The following is a 14,379-nucleotide window of genomic DNA, read 5'->3' on the forward strand; positions in this document are numbered from 1 at the left end:
TCAGACTGACAGCCCCTTCGCTTCTTCATACAGCCTCCGCCATTATGCCCGCTGTTTGCCGTCAGCTTCCCTGTCTTTAGCTCAGTTCCACCTTCCCCGTCTCCACCTGGCTAAAGCAACTGAATTTTATCTTTAATCTTCTATCTTCTTCCAGCCCAAATGGATCATCCTTACTCCTCCTTGGCCCAAAATAGTTTCATACCTACTGTGTTTCTTGTCAGCAGTCTCATTTACCATTCGTCCACTTCTTTCCGCTCTCCGCTCTCTTTCCTCAGTCTGCGCCTCCCGTCCGAGCTCAGCATCAGCTCGGCCGCCGAATCTCCACCGCCGTTTGAAATGGGTGAGAACAAAACTTCTTGCTTCTATTCTTTTAGTTGTCCCCTTGCACTGGGTAAAGATGTTGTCTCTGCTCGTTCCCTTCTCCGGTGGCCCGGTTGGTCACTGAAGTGTTGCTTAGGCTTCGGCTTTAGGGACAGTCTGGGATCGAAAGAGGAGCCTCCGCTCCCCCCCCATTCCCAAAAAAGCTCCCCAAACTGCGATACGTCTTCTGACGTTTCTTTAGGGGGTACTTCCCTTCGGAAAGTCCCCCCGAATGCCCAGCAAAACAGTGCAATTCCCGGAGCTCGGGAAAGGCTCAGCCGCACCACGCCATAAACCGGAAGCTGACTGTTTGGGAGCTGTTGAAAGAATTTGTGTGGCCAAGAATAAGAAAGACTAAGACAATAATTGCAGAAGGAAAGGAACACGAAAGAAAGCTAACATGGTAAAGGGTGGGGAGAGGGTTTTTAGCAGCAGTTGCGCTGCGGCTGTCTCCCCACTGAAGATGGGCTTTTGACTGTTTGGAAGCTGTCGAAAGAATTTGTGTGGCCAAGAATAAGAAAGACAAAGACAATAATTGTAGAAGGAAAGGATCACAAAAGAAGGCTATTTTATTGTGGAAGAAGAAAAGCAGGAGAAGGAGAGGGAGGAAGACGCAAGAAATACTGAACTTAATAACTAATAGGCTGCAGAAAGGAAAGTTAAATTGAAAGGTAGAGAACTGGTTAAATGTTGTGTGTGTAATTACTGAATGTATAGCTCCATATATAACTGTGGTTAGGTGAGTATTATATATTTGATGTAATAATTGACATAGTAGAAAAAACAGGTAACTCTGCAAGGTAAATTAAGATACTGGAATTGTAATTAATTAAGGTATTGGGAGACCAAGGTAATTGTGTTACTAAGGAATATTAAGGAATACAAATTAATGTAATGAATTGAATAGTTGTTGATTATATAAGGATTTGGGACTTGAGGAATTAATTGGATTAACTGATTGGTTAATTAATTAGTTAATTAATTAATTAATTTAGTATACCCCTGAGCAAGGAGACGGGGTAGGTAAGAACAGGAAGTAAGAGAAATTGGTTAATAGGTGCTTCAGAAAGTACCCACGAAGCATAAATGGGTCCTAAGAAGTTTGGGCAAGGTACCCCTCACCAACTCCTGGGGGAGGGGGGAAACCAATACCAGAAACATCCAACCAAGACGCGATTGAGAAACTGCAAAATATAGTGACGGCTGGCTTTAGGCAAAACCAAGAAGCGCTAGAAGTGATGAAAGTAGATTTAATGGGTCAGATAATGAAAACAAACAGACAAGTGGAGGAATTCCAAAAACAATTATTAGCGAACACCCAACAAGTCCACAGTTTGGCTGCTAAAGTGGATAAAATAGTCGAGAGTGAGAAAGAAGTGGCCAATATAACTCGAGAAAACAAAGCAACAGTGACCAAACTGGAGGAAAGAGTAATAAAGTTAGAGATGGAAAAAGCAGCGTATATACTACGTTTCCAGAATATACCAGAAGAAAAGGATGAAAATATAATAGAGAAAATTTTGGAACTGCTGACCTTTGAAGGTGATCAATGCCTGGAAGAGGGAAGAAGAGATATTGAGTGGGCCAGAAGAATTTCCTCTAACTACACGAGGAAACATAATTTGGCAAGAGAGGTGCAAGTTAAATTTACCCATCTCATGACATGTGAAAAAATTCTGAAAAAAGTCAAAGAGCAGGAACTGAAGTGGAAGGATGTTAACATAAAAGTACTGAAAGATGTACCCTGGGAAGTCCGTCAACGTAGAACTAAATACCGTAGACTAACAACCTGGTTGATGAGACATTCAGTGCAATTTAGATGGCTAATCCCGGAAGGGATTTTTTTCATATATCAAACTAAAAGACATAACATAACATCGCTGGAAAAATTAGAGGAATTCTGGGATCTATATGTGGACCTAAGTAGCCATGAATCTGAGACGGGAGATGAACAAGAAGAACAAGAAGAAGAAGACTGTCGGAGCAGATCAGAAGAGGGTGCAGTACAGAAGTTGTGGAAAGAAGGTGTAAAAACAAGGACTAGAACTAAAAAAACTCAGAAAATAGTATCTGATAGTATAGACTTATCAAAATGAATACCAGGCCTGGAATGCAAATTATATCAGTCAACGTTAACGGCTTAAATGACCCAAGAAAAAGAAGAAGGATATTCCAACAACTTAAAAAAACATCTTCGTCAATAATTTGCCTGCAGGAGACACATATGCAAGAAAAAGATATAAAATATTTACGAAATGAAAAATTAGGAACGCTCTACCATTCATCTGACCCAGAAAAGAAAAAGAAAGGAGTAGCTATATATGTATCCAAGTCTATCCAATCCAGCTGCCTATATACGGATAAGAAGGGAAGAATAGTGATGGTAGAGATAGAGTATTGTGGAAATAAATTAATACTGTTTAACATTTATGCCCCTAACGAAAACCTCGCAAAATTTTACAAAACCCTGCATAAAAAATTGATGGAATTTGAACCCAAGAATTGTTGCATTATAGGAGATTATAATGCGGTCTTCGACATAGAAAAAGATAAAAAATTTGAAGAACAAAAGAAAAGGAAGCTACGAAGTAGTTTACCAAAAGACTTTTTAAAGTTAGCTGATGAATGTAATTTACTAGATGCATGGAGAACTAAGAATCCATCAACCAAGGATTATACCTATTATTCATCTGCGCATAAGTGTTGGTCGAGAATCGATATGTGCTGGCTGTCGGCCGACCTAATGTTATCAGTTCGACAAGCGGATATTTTACCTAGTACATACGCTGATCACAATCCAATTCAGATCAATTTATTAGGTATACCGAAGAATTCACGGTGGACTCTTAATTTGCAAATTCTTAAAGAAACAAAATTTTTGGAGGCAACAAAGAAAGAAATAAAAGAATTCTTCCAACACAACTCAACCAAGGATACCAGCATGCACATTATTTGGGATACATTTAAGGCCTTCTTTCGTGGGATTGCAATTAAATATGCAGCAGGAAGAAAAAAAGAACGTTTAAAGACCTACAAGGAATTGGTACAAAAATTAAGTGAACAAGAGAAGCAGTTAAAGATAAAAAATATAGAAGAAATAAGATTGAAGATTTCGGCTATTCAACACCAAATTAATCTAATACTAATGGAAGAAGTAGAAAAGAAGATGAAATGGATGAGACAAACTCATTTTGAAAGTGCAAACAAAGCCAGCCGATGGCTAGCATACAAGCTAAAAAAGGAAAGAAGCAAAAAAATCATAAAATTACTTAAAGATGAAGAAGGGAAAGAGACAACACAAATCAATCAGATGAAAACAATAATTCAAAATTTTTACCAAAAACTATATAAAGGTCAAGAAATTCCTAATTTGTTACAAGAAGAATATATTGCAAAGACTAAATTAAAACAATTCACACAAGAACAAAAAGAAAAATTAGAAGCACCAATAACCATGCATGAGATAGGGGAAGCGATTAACCAGCAAAAGTCGAACAAAGCACCTGGACCGGATGGCCTCCCCATTGAATTTTATAAAGCGTTTGAAGAAGAACTGCTTATCCCATACAAAAATGTAATTGAAGATGTACAAAAGAATGGTGAAATACCAGTATCTTGGAAGGAAGCACTTATTACCTTGATACACAAAGAAGGTACAGAACCAGCGGAAGTAAAGAATTACAGACCTATCTCCCTGTTAAACAGTGATTATAAAGTGTTTGCTACAGTGCTGGCAAACAGACTTAAAAAAGTTATAAATGTGGTTGTGCATGAAGATCAAACAGGCTTCGTGCCAGGTAGACAAATGAGACAGAATGTAAGACTTCTAATGAATGCTATCGAATATTATAAGGAACATCCTGAGAAGCAGGTGGCACTAATATTTGTCGACGCGGAAAAAGCCTTCGACAATGTTAATTGGAATTTTATACTGAAATCATTGGAGGCAATAGGTTGTGGAGAAAACTTTCGTAGACTGGTGGAAACTATATATACAGAGCAAAATGCAAGGATTAGCTTTAATAATACTAAAACAGACTTGATTGCGATAGCGCAGGGTACAAGACAAGGTTGTCCCTTATCGCCTCTACTATTTATACTAACGTTAGAGCTGTTAACGCAAAGAATAAGGGACGAAGATAGAATAAGAGGTACCAAAATTAGGGGAGAGGAGCTGAAGATCCAAGCCTTTGCAGACGATTTGTTGTGTATCTTAGAAGACCCAAACTCATCCATTGAACAACTGAAGGAAACATTTAAACAATATGGATATGTATCGGGATTCAAGATTAATGTACAGAAAACAAAATTTTTTACAAAAAATATGAACAAAGAACAAATTAATCAATTTGAAGTCCAGTCAGAATTTGCATATGGAAAAAAAGTGAGATATTTAGGAATTCAAATGACTAATGATCTTAAAGATTTGTATCGGAACAACTATGAGAAATTAATAAAAGAAATTCAAGACGACTTAAGCAGATGGGAAGATTTGCATATCTCACTTCTGGGCAGGATTGCAACTATCAAAATGAATGTGTTGCCAAGAGTATTATTCCTCTTCCAGATGATCCCTATTATGCTCCCGAAGAAATTTTTCCAACAGCTGAACAAAATAATTCAATCATTTATTTGGCAGAATAAAAAACCCAGAATTAGACTGAAAGTACTGCAGGACAGTAAACTGAGAGGAGGGCTGGCCTTACCAGAATGGAACTTGTATCATATGGCCAGTCGCTTAGTTTGGCTAATAGAGTGGATTACATTGAGAAATAAAAGAATGTTGACCATAGAGGGGGCAGGTTTGGGGAGAGGATGGCACGGGTTCCTATGGTACCAAAACCCCCCACCAAATAGTCTGTTTTGGAGGCATGAAATAAGAAAATCTCTTTACAAGGCCTGGATGGATATTAGAAAGTTTTACTCCTACACCCCATTATGGATATCACCAGTGGAAGCCCATACTCACCCCAACCTTTATGACTGGAACAACTTAAGTGACTACCAAAACTTATTAGATAAACAGAATAATTTGCGAGCGGAAGAAATGGCCCAATTGGACTGGTGGCTGAAATGTCAAGTACAGGCAAGTTATCAAAAGGATAAAGAAAGAGGCTTTCCTAAGAAACTTAACGATTTTGACCAAATTATCCTGACAGATCAGAAATTAATTTCAAAAATTTACGAATGGTTATTACGAGAGAAAATGTTGGGGGAGGTAGTTAAAGAATCTTGGATAAAATGGTTGGGAGATTTTGGGTTTAATATTAGTTTGGATGACTGGGAGAAAATATGGAAGCGAAATGTAAAACTAATTACGCCGGCTTTGTTTAAGGAAAATCTGTACAAAATGATCTACCGTTGGTACTTAACACCAGACCGCCTAGCGAAAATATATCCAAACTACTCCAACAAATGTTGGAAATGTAAAAAGACCAAAGGATCATTATTCCATATCTGGTGGAATTGTGAGTTTGCTAAAAAATACTGGGTGTCAATTAATATTTGGACACAGAAAATTTTAAAAATTAAATCACACCATTCTCCAGAACTGTTTCTTTTGAATATTTGTAGAGAGGATTTCCCACCTAAAACGATTAAGGTATTAATGTACATTGTTACTGTTGCAAGAATATTATTTGCTAAATACTGGAAGACGCCTCAAATCCCTTCTAGGGAAGAATTTACTGTTAAACTTATGGAAGCTGTGGAGTTAGACTTAATGACTACAAGACTCCGTGAAGGTAACCTACAAAAATGTAAAGAGACTTGGGAACCAATATATTGTTGGGCAAAAAGTAAAGGACTAATATTGGAACAATAGAAATATTATAAATACCATATATAAATCTCTGTTCGTACCCGGAATGCCTGGGAGTATGTTTGTGGGGTGGAGGGAGCTTGGATTTATTTGGAGGATGTATGGAATGTGTATGTAGATGTATTATATGTATTTGTATTTTTACCTGTTGTATGTGTGTTTTCACTTGGGTGTAATAAATGTGTTAAAAAAAAAATAATAACAATACACCAGTCTAGCAATTACTGATTTTTTAAAAAAAAAATCACTGATTTTTTTTTTTTAAAGACAGCTGATAGATGAAAGCGCACACAAAGCTCCCATGTGGATGGTCTGTTGACAATGTGAATGCCTCTGCATTTCCAGGATAGGGAAATGGAGAATCTTCACCCTATGGATATAGCCCCTTTTAGATTAGAATGCACCAAGTGCAGCATGTAAATGTTAATGTTGCCAGCAAGGTGTGCTTTTATCCAGGCAAGGCAATTGTACTGAACATTGTTTTCTTTCAGAGCAGTTTTGCTTTATTTTACTGCAGCTTTCCCTAAAGTTTCCTAGTTGCAAGAACAGGATAAAGCCATACACAAGCTGCTTGGTGAAATTCTTGTTCGAATCATAGCATGTGATCAGATGGGCATTTTGGCCCACCATAGTCACCTCCACCTCCAGATCTGATGGGCACACATCTGTCCTCTGTGGCCCACTAGTGCCTACCTTGTGCTGTGATGCCTCCACAACAGATTAAACAGCCACTGGGAACTTTCTTGCAGCGCTTCCATGGCGTGTTTCTGGCCATGAGATTGGCCGGGACACACCACACACGCACAAAAGCAGTGTGATTGCTCCACTCCGCGTGTGTGCAACTCCTATCTGTGTCACCAGCCAGCCAGGCGCTGTCTGATCACAATGGCATGTCTCTAACAGTATCAGCTTTTTAAAAGCCAAGAGACAGCTGTGGCAACGGGCTTGTCTGAGCCTATCCATGATGTTAGCAAAGGTAAGAATTTATGAGGTTACTCTGCTGCAAGAGGTTATGTGTCTGGTCCTGCGTACCAGAGCTTTTATGTTCAGCCCCCATGTTCCATTTTTTTCTTTTGAAATTCTGTGGCATCAGAGGCATTTCATTGAAGCTAGTGTGTTTTGTGTACATGAATGGAAGGAGTTTGGAAACCCCAGAAGCCCTACTTTAAAAAGCACAAACAAGGGCAATCATAGTGCCTAAGCTGTTGTCTCTTCTTTGACATGAGTTATACTGGTATCTAGCAAATTGTAACAGATGAGCTGTTTATGAATTAGGTTTCCTATTTGGACTCAATTTTATACAGAGTTACCTAGCAGCCATCAGATGATGATTTGGGGGTGAATATTGGCTTTGATCACACTTTCACTGGTGAGTTAAAGGTGAAAGGTTTGCCAATCTAGTTTAGCTATCCCTGTCCCATTATACATTATCCACTCTCTTGAAGTCAAAGAATGTTATGTTTCAATATATATTTCTCCTCCCGCATCCTGAACAGGCTTCTGTCTTCAGAAACATAGCATATTATAAGCTACAATATTTCCTCAAGGGTTGTTAGTTGTTTTCCCCTGCCACTGACAGATAGCATTTCAGAACTTTTAACACCATCCCTAGGAAAACTCAAGTCTTTCTTTCAAGCCCTGTATAACAAAAGAGAAAAAAAACATATTGTGCTTTCAAAGGTATTGTTATTGTAACAAATAACAAACATTTAGAACTTTGAATACTGGTACTTCCATGTAATAAAACTTTTAGAGATTCCCAGCATGTCTTGTTAAGTCTTAAATTCCTCATTTACATATCTGATGTCCCCCCAGAGACAGACAAGCTTCAAGTTAATTATCCATGTAGCTGTATGACTCTTTTTTCTTTGGCAAGAACTCTCTTAAAAGAAAACTAACAGTTATTAAATATTACTTTGAGTCACCAAAAGCAATCAAAATGCACTACAACAGGCACTAAACAGACACATTAAATAAAATATTATTCCTTTTTTATAGACTAAATAAAATATCAGCCATTTACAACTCTTACCGCAATCTTCAAAGAAAACAATCAGTAAAAATTAAACAGCAGAAAGTCAGCTTTAGGTAATCCCCAAGTGCAGCTTCTTGGCACTTGCTGGAGTCATTTACATTTATGCAAAGTGATTATAAAAGCTAGTTAGTCTGATTGGTAGATTCCTATACCTACTTGGTCCTTGTACCAACATATCCATGAAGGGAATTTTTTGTTTTGGCTTTTTAGTATAAAGAGAGAATATTCAAACTGAAACAAAATTTGAGTCCAGTGGCACCTTTATGACCAACAAAATTTTAGTCAAGGTATAAGCTTCAGATGTTCACTTCAGTTCAGTTCATTGGTTCATTGGCTCGCACTATGACCAATGAAACTGCTGCTATAGAATATGTTAAGGAGTTCCATAAGAAGGCCTCCTATAGCGAAGTTGCGAGGTGGGATCTCATCAATGATAAGATCTGGTTAGTAAAGGTGGGTCCACATGCTAGGCCAGGATCAGATTCCCTAAGGCCTAAGTTGAGCTTCAGGTGGGAAACTCCACACAGGGTTTGCTGGGAATATACACAGGAAAAATGTGGCAGCACAAAATGCAAATTTGAACATAATTGTGATGCCTGCTTTGGCCCACATTCCAGGCTATCCTGCTCTCGCAATAGCTCTCAACCCTTTCAAGGAGCCCGATCCTCTCCTGCTTCCAATGGGAAAAAAGATGCAGGATCGGGTAATATCAGTTCTTCCAGCAGTTCAAAATAATGTGTTGAGTATGGAAGTATCTTGGGTTTTTTTGGCCCACACCCCAATTCGTTTGCAGGCTCTGGAACCTTTGCTAGCTTCTTATCCAAATAAGAAAACGGCCAATTCTTTGAGGGGGAGTTTCACTGTAGGCTTCAGAATTCCATGTTACGGTCCTCAAATACCAACAGTGTAGGAACCTAAAATCAGCTAAGGATTTGCCAGAGGTAGTTAGGAAAAAGGTGGTGAAGGAATGCGCTGAGGACAGAGTTGCAGGCCCCTTTTTGGTGCTTCCTTTTAATAACCTCAGGGTGTTACCATTGGGGGTGGTCCCTAAGAAGGCCCTGGGGAATTCCGCCTGATTCAACATCTTTCTTATCCTAAAGTACGGTACATCAGTTAATGATTATATTCCCCCAGAATTTTGTTCAGTTAATCATTTGATCATGCAGTTCATTTGATTCAATCCTGTGGACCAGGTGCTCTCATGGCCGAGTGTGACTTGCAGTCTGCCTTCCGCTTGCTTCCACTGCATCCAGCTGATTTTTGCCTTTTGGGGTTTAAATTAGACGGCCAACGGTATGTGGACAAAGCTATGCCCATGGGGTGCTCAGTGTCTTGTGCTACCTTTGAGGCTTTTAGTTCTTCCTTGGAGTTTGTGGTTAAGGGCAGGGCTAATAGCCCGTTTGTAATGCATTATCTTATTAACTTTTTTATTTATGGGCCCCTCTGGTACACAGGACTGTGCCTCTCGCCTAGCTATTTTTCAGTCATTGGCAACAGAATTGGGGAGTCCCTTTTGCCAAAGAAAAAACCGAGGGCCCTTCCACGCGGCTTACATGCCTAGGCATATTATTGGATTCAGAGTTGGGCATTTCTAGGCTTCCAGATGATAAACTTAATGCCTTTCGACCATTAGTTCAGAAAATTATGGTGGCTAGTGCACTTTGAAGGAGATGCAATCCTTGTTGGGGCATCTTAATTTTGCATGTAAATTGTCACTCCTGGCAGGGCTTTCTCAGCACATTTGGCTCATTCCACAGCAGGTGTGTCAGCCCCTCACCATCATATTAGGATTACAAAAGGGATCAAGGCAGATCTTAACATATGGTTGCATTTCTTGGAAAAAATTAATGGGGTGTCCATTTGGGCAGTCCCCATTTTTGCCAGGGGATTCCTTGCAAGTTCATTCAGATGTTGCAGGGAGTCTTGGTTTGGGGCTTTATTTTTCAGGGCGATGGTGTGCTCAGCGCTGGCCAAAGAAGTGGCAAGAATCCAAGATTTTGAAAGATCTAACCTTTTTGGAACTCTTTCCTATTTTAGTGGCTATAATCATTTGGGGGTAAGCAATTTAATGACAAATGGGTAACTTTTGACAATCAAGCAGTGGTGAGTGTTCTCAATCGCCAGACGTCTCGCTCTGAGTGGGTTATGCACCTTGTATGAAAGTTTGTTCTCACCTGCCTTGATGGTAATATTCCTTTCACAGCAAAGTATGTTGCAGGTATCAATAATAGCATCGCAGACACGTTATCAGGAGGAGCGGTTCTGGAAGCTGGCACCCAACGTGATGAGGGACCCAGACCCATTCCCGGAGGACCTTTGGAGCCTTGGGAACACATTAGTTGGCAGAGAGTACTTCAGTCCATTGCCCCTTCCACCCACAGATCTTACCTTAAGTCCTACAGAGCCTTCAGTTTGTTTTGTAATTCCACCTGGTTGGGTTGCTGCCCCCCCCTTTTCTGAGCAGCAGGTGTTACGTTATTTGGCACACCTTAGGAGTCACAGCCTGTCACCAAAGTCCTTGAATGTGCATTTGGCTGCTATTTCCTTTTTCAGTAAGGCTGGTGGGTTTCCGGATCCTTGTAAGTCCTTTGCGGTCAAATGAGCCTTGGAGGGGTGGAAGAGGTCCGCTCCTTCTGCCCCTGAATTCCGCAAGCCTATCACTGAGAAATTACTTTGTGATGTTTTATGGGTATTGCCAGAAATATGTAGGTAAGAATATGAGGCCACCCTGTTTAAAGCAGCATTTACAATGGCATTTTTTGGAGCCTTTCAATGTGGAGAACAATGTTCCCCCTCTTGGCGTAGTTTCAGTGGTCGCCCCCTTTCATTTAGGGATGTGAATATAGTTGACTCTAGACTTCTCATAGTTTTGCACTGGTCTAAAACTGATCAACGAGGAAAGGGTACCTTAATTACTTTGGCTTCGGCCCCGCCTGGCACCCCTTGCCCAGTGCATTCTTTATACATACCGATGGATCCGGTTTATCTAGATACCAATTTGCAAGCGTGTTGCGCAAATGCTTAGCAGGATTGAGGCTCCCATCATCGGAATTCAGTACATACTCTTTTAGAATTGGAGCTGCTACTACTGCCTCTGATTTGGGCCTTTCTGAAAGGAAAATCCAGTCCATTGGCCGCTGCCGCTATGCCTCTTTCTGCTCTTATATACGTCCACACTTGGCTTAATGGCTTTAGATTAGATTAGATTAGATTAGATAATTTTATTTATATCCCGCCCTCCCCGCCGGGGCAGGCTCAGGGCGGCTAACAGTAACAGTAACATTCCATTGTATAAAAACAAGGTTACATTCAACATTAAAATTCTAATAGATTTAAAATTAATTACAGTTATAAAAGTGCTAATGCTATTGCTATTTGTTCTTTATTATGATGGCGGTATCATTAGTACTTAATTTTCTACATCATCGAACTTCCTTTAATCTGTACAGGACAGCCTAAGACGGTCTGGATTGTGGGACACAGTATTGTCTACTGGGCTGGTCAGTATGCCACCACTTCCAGCTGGGGTGAATCGCTGGGGCTTGGCAAGAACACATCCATTGCCTGGCTGGACCATAGGGGAATGCGTTGGGCAGCCCTGTTGGAAGTGGTATCTCTGCAGGTTTTTGAGCATGGACCACCAGATGTTTTAATTATCCAGCTAGGAGAGAATGACTTGCCTACCATGAAAGGTTCTGTTCTATGACATGCTATAGCAGCAGATTTGGAGATCCTTGCAGCATAACTTTCTCACATCAGGTTATTCTGGTCAGAACTCTTGGAGCGACGGAGCTGGAGAGCAGCAGTCAACTCTGAGAAGGTGGAAGGAAGGTCTGCAAGTGGGCACAGAACGTCATCACAACTTTGGGCAGTTCCATCACCAAGCATATGGACATTTCATTTCAATTGGATTCTTAGTACAAGAAGGATGGTGTTCACCTTTCAGAATGGGGGAAGGACTCATGGCTTTTCAGCATTCGGAATGCCATGCTTTGCTGGTTACAAGCTTAGGAGAATTGGCAGGAGTGGCAGAGGGGCGTGTGCTCCTCTCTCTTTTGCTCAGTGGAGATTTTTTGTGCATTGGGGTGGATCCATTCGGGGGAGATGGGCCTGCGTGCCCACCTCCTCCCTTTATGGGGACACCCTTACGGGGTCTGGGGTGTGAGCCACCATGTGGGAGGCCAGCTTGGGGGCCGTGCCCAGGCTCACCCAGGTGGCAAGTGGGTACCACTCAGAGGCATTCGCCCATGTGTTACCAATGTTATTTGTCACTCCCAGGTTTTCCCCAGCAAGCAGGCTGTGGGACGGCTTGATCGAATGGCAGGCAGATCATTCCATTTCCTTGGATCTGCCCCCATGCTTTGCCAATGCTCCCTGGTTTGTAATCAATAAAAGCTGCTGACTGATTTTATTCCAAAAAGATTTGTGGTGTTGTTTTGTGGATCTCTATAAGACCTCTCCTTACTAAACCCTGCGCCTGCAATCTATTTCAGGCTGGTTTTTCAGATGTTGAAGTGGAAGTTACCAGTCCGTACATATAGGTAGAGGGTAAGCATCACATTAGCATGTGGTTTAAATCTGAACCATGCAATTAAAAAAAAACAGTCAACCATATTTCCAAACACAAGGAGCTTGATATTCTATCAGAGACACATTACTGAAAATAGAAATATTATATTATAACAAATAGATATCCTGAAGACTAAAAGAGACAATATTGAGAGCAGCACAGTCTTCTTGACACTGTTGAAATCAAAAGAATATTTCAAAAGTTATATTAAAATATTTCAGAAATTATTAAGGTAAAACTGACTTCTTATGCAGGCTGTGACAATAGATGGAAACGTGTAAGCAACTGCCATCCAGTAACATAATTATTCTGAACAATTTATAGCAAAATAAAATTGGGCCATCCGTTTCCCAAGGACTCATCACAGTGAGGACAAGCTCCCTGTTTGATTAAAGATTGCTGATTACCTTTCATTTATTATATGCATCTGATAATTACATAACAATGGAGTTGGAATGAAATAATATTGTCTCCTCTAAAAGGGAGACAACAGGTTCATTCTACAAGATTTTGAGGGTCATTCAGGAAGCAATTAAATGTTCATTCAGGGGTGGGCACTTTAAAAGAAAAAAACAAAGTGGAATGCATTTTCTTACATTTACTGACCTTCCTTTTTCTTCTATTCTTGTTGAGACAAGTAAGTCTTTTATACAATGGATAAAAATACATACGAGTATTTTGAGCCCTTTGTATTTAGTAGAAGGTGACACAAGGGAATGATTTAAAGGAAGTTTTAAAAAATCTATAAAACTGCTGCTTTATTTATCAGCCTGATTCTGTAACAAAATTCCCCTACTAGACTGGAGTCAAATTTTTGTGGGCTATTTTGTGTTGAAATTTGCATGTTCGATGAATTGAAACTAAGAAAATTGCTTCCAACATGCTTATCTGTCTTCTTTAAAGACCACAGTTGAGGCAAACTGTGTAAAAGTCCTTCAAGCATGGCTGGCAGGTGGGAGTAGGCCATGTAAGCAGCTGCCTAGGGTGCCGCATGGCCTATGGTGCACTGCTAGGCACCCCCTCCCCACGTGCCAGCCAGCACAGTGCTCCCTCTTTCGCCTGCCTGAGACTTAGGCAGAGGAAAAAGGCAGCTTGGCCTCACTTCCAGGCTGCCTTTCCTGTGAGGGAAGGCAGCCTGGGAGCGAGGTAGAGGTGCAGAGCAACTTCTTTTGCCTGGGATTGGACAAAAGAGACAGTGCCGCAGGGACCCCCTCCAACTATTTAAATACCCCACCGATCAGCTGATCAGCGGAGGTCTTTAAATGGGGGGGGCAGATCAGCTGTTTCTGCAGCTTCTCCACCAAGCAAGGCGGTGGCAGAAGCAGCCCCTCCTTCCCCCCTTTTAAAGAACTCCAACGGGGGACAGGGATGGGGGGGCACGGAGGCCCTGCCTTCAAGACTGACCTTCAGCGACATCTGGATCGGGGCGGCACTGCGGTACTGATGTTATTAGACCTGTCGGCGGCATTTGACACAGTCGACCATCAGTTGCTAAAGCGCCGCCTCGCCGACATAGGGGTTGGGGGGCTGGCCTTGCAATGGCTTTCCTCCTTCCTCTCTGGTCGGGGACAAAGGGTGGCTATTGGGGGTGAG

Source organism: Heteronotia binoei, chromosome 8 (assembly GCF_032191835.1).
Source record: "Heteronotia binoei isolate CCM8104 ecotype False Entrance Well chromosome 8, APGP_CSIRO_Hbin_v1, whole genome shotgun sequence".
Lineage (NCBI taxonomy): Eukaryota > Metazoa > Chordata > Lepidosauria > Squamata > Gekkonidae > Heteronotia > Heteronotia binoei.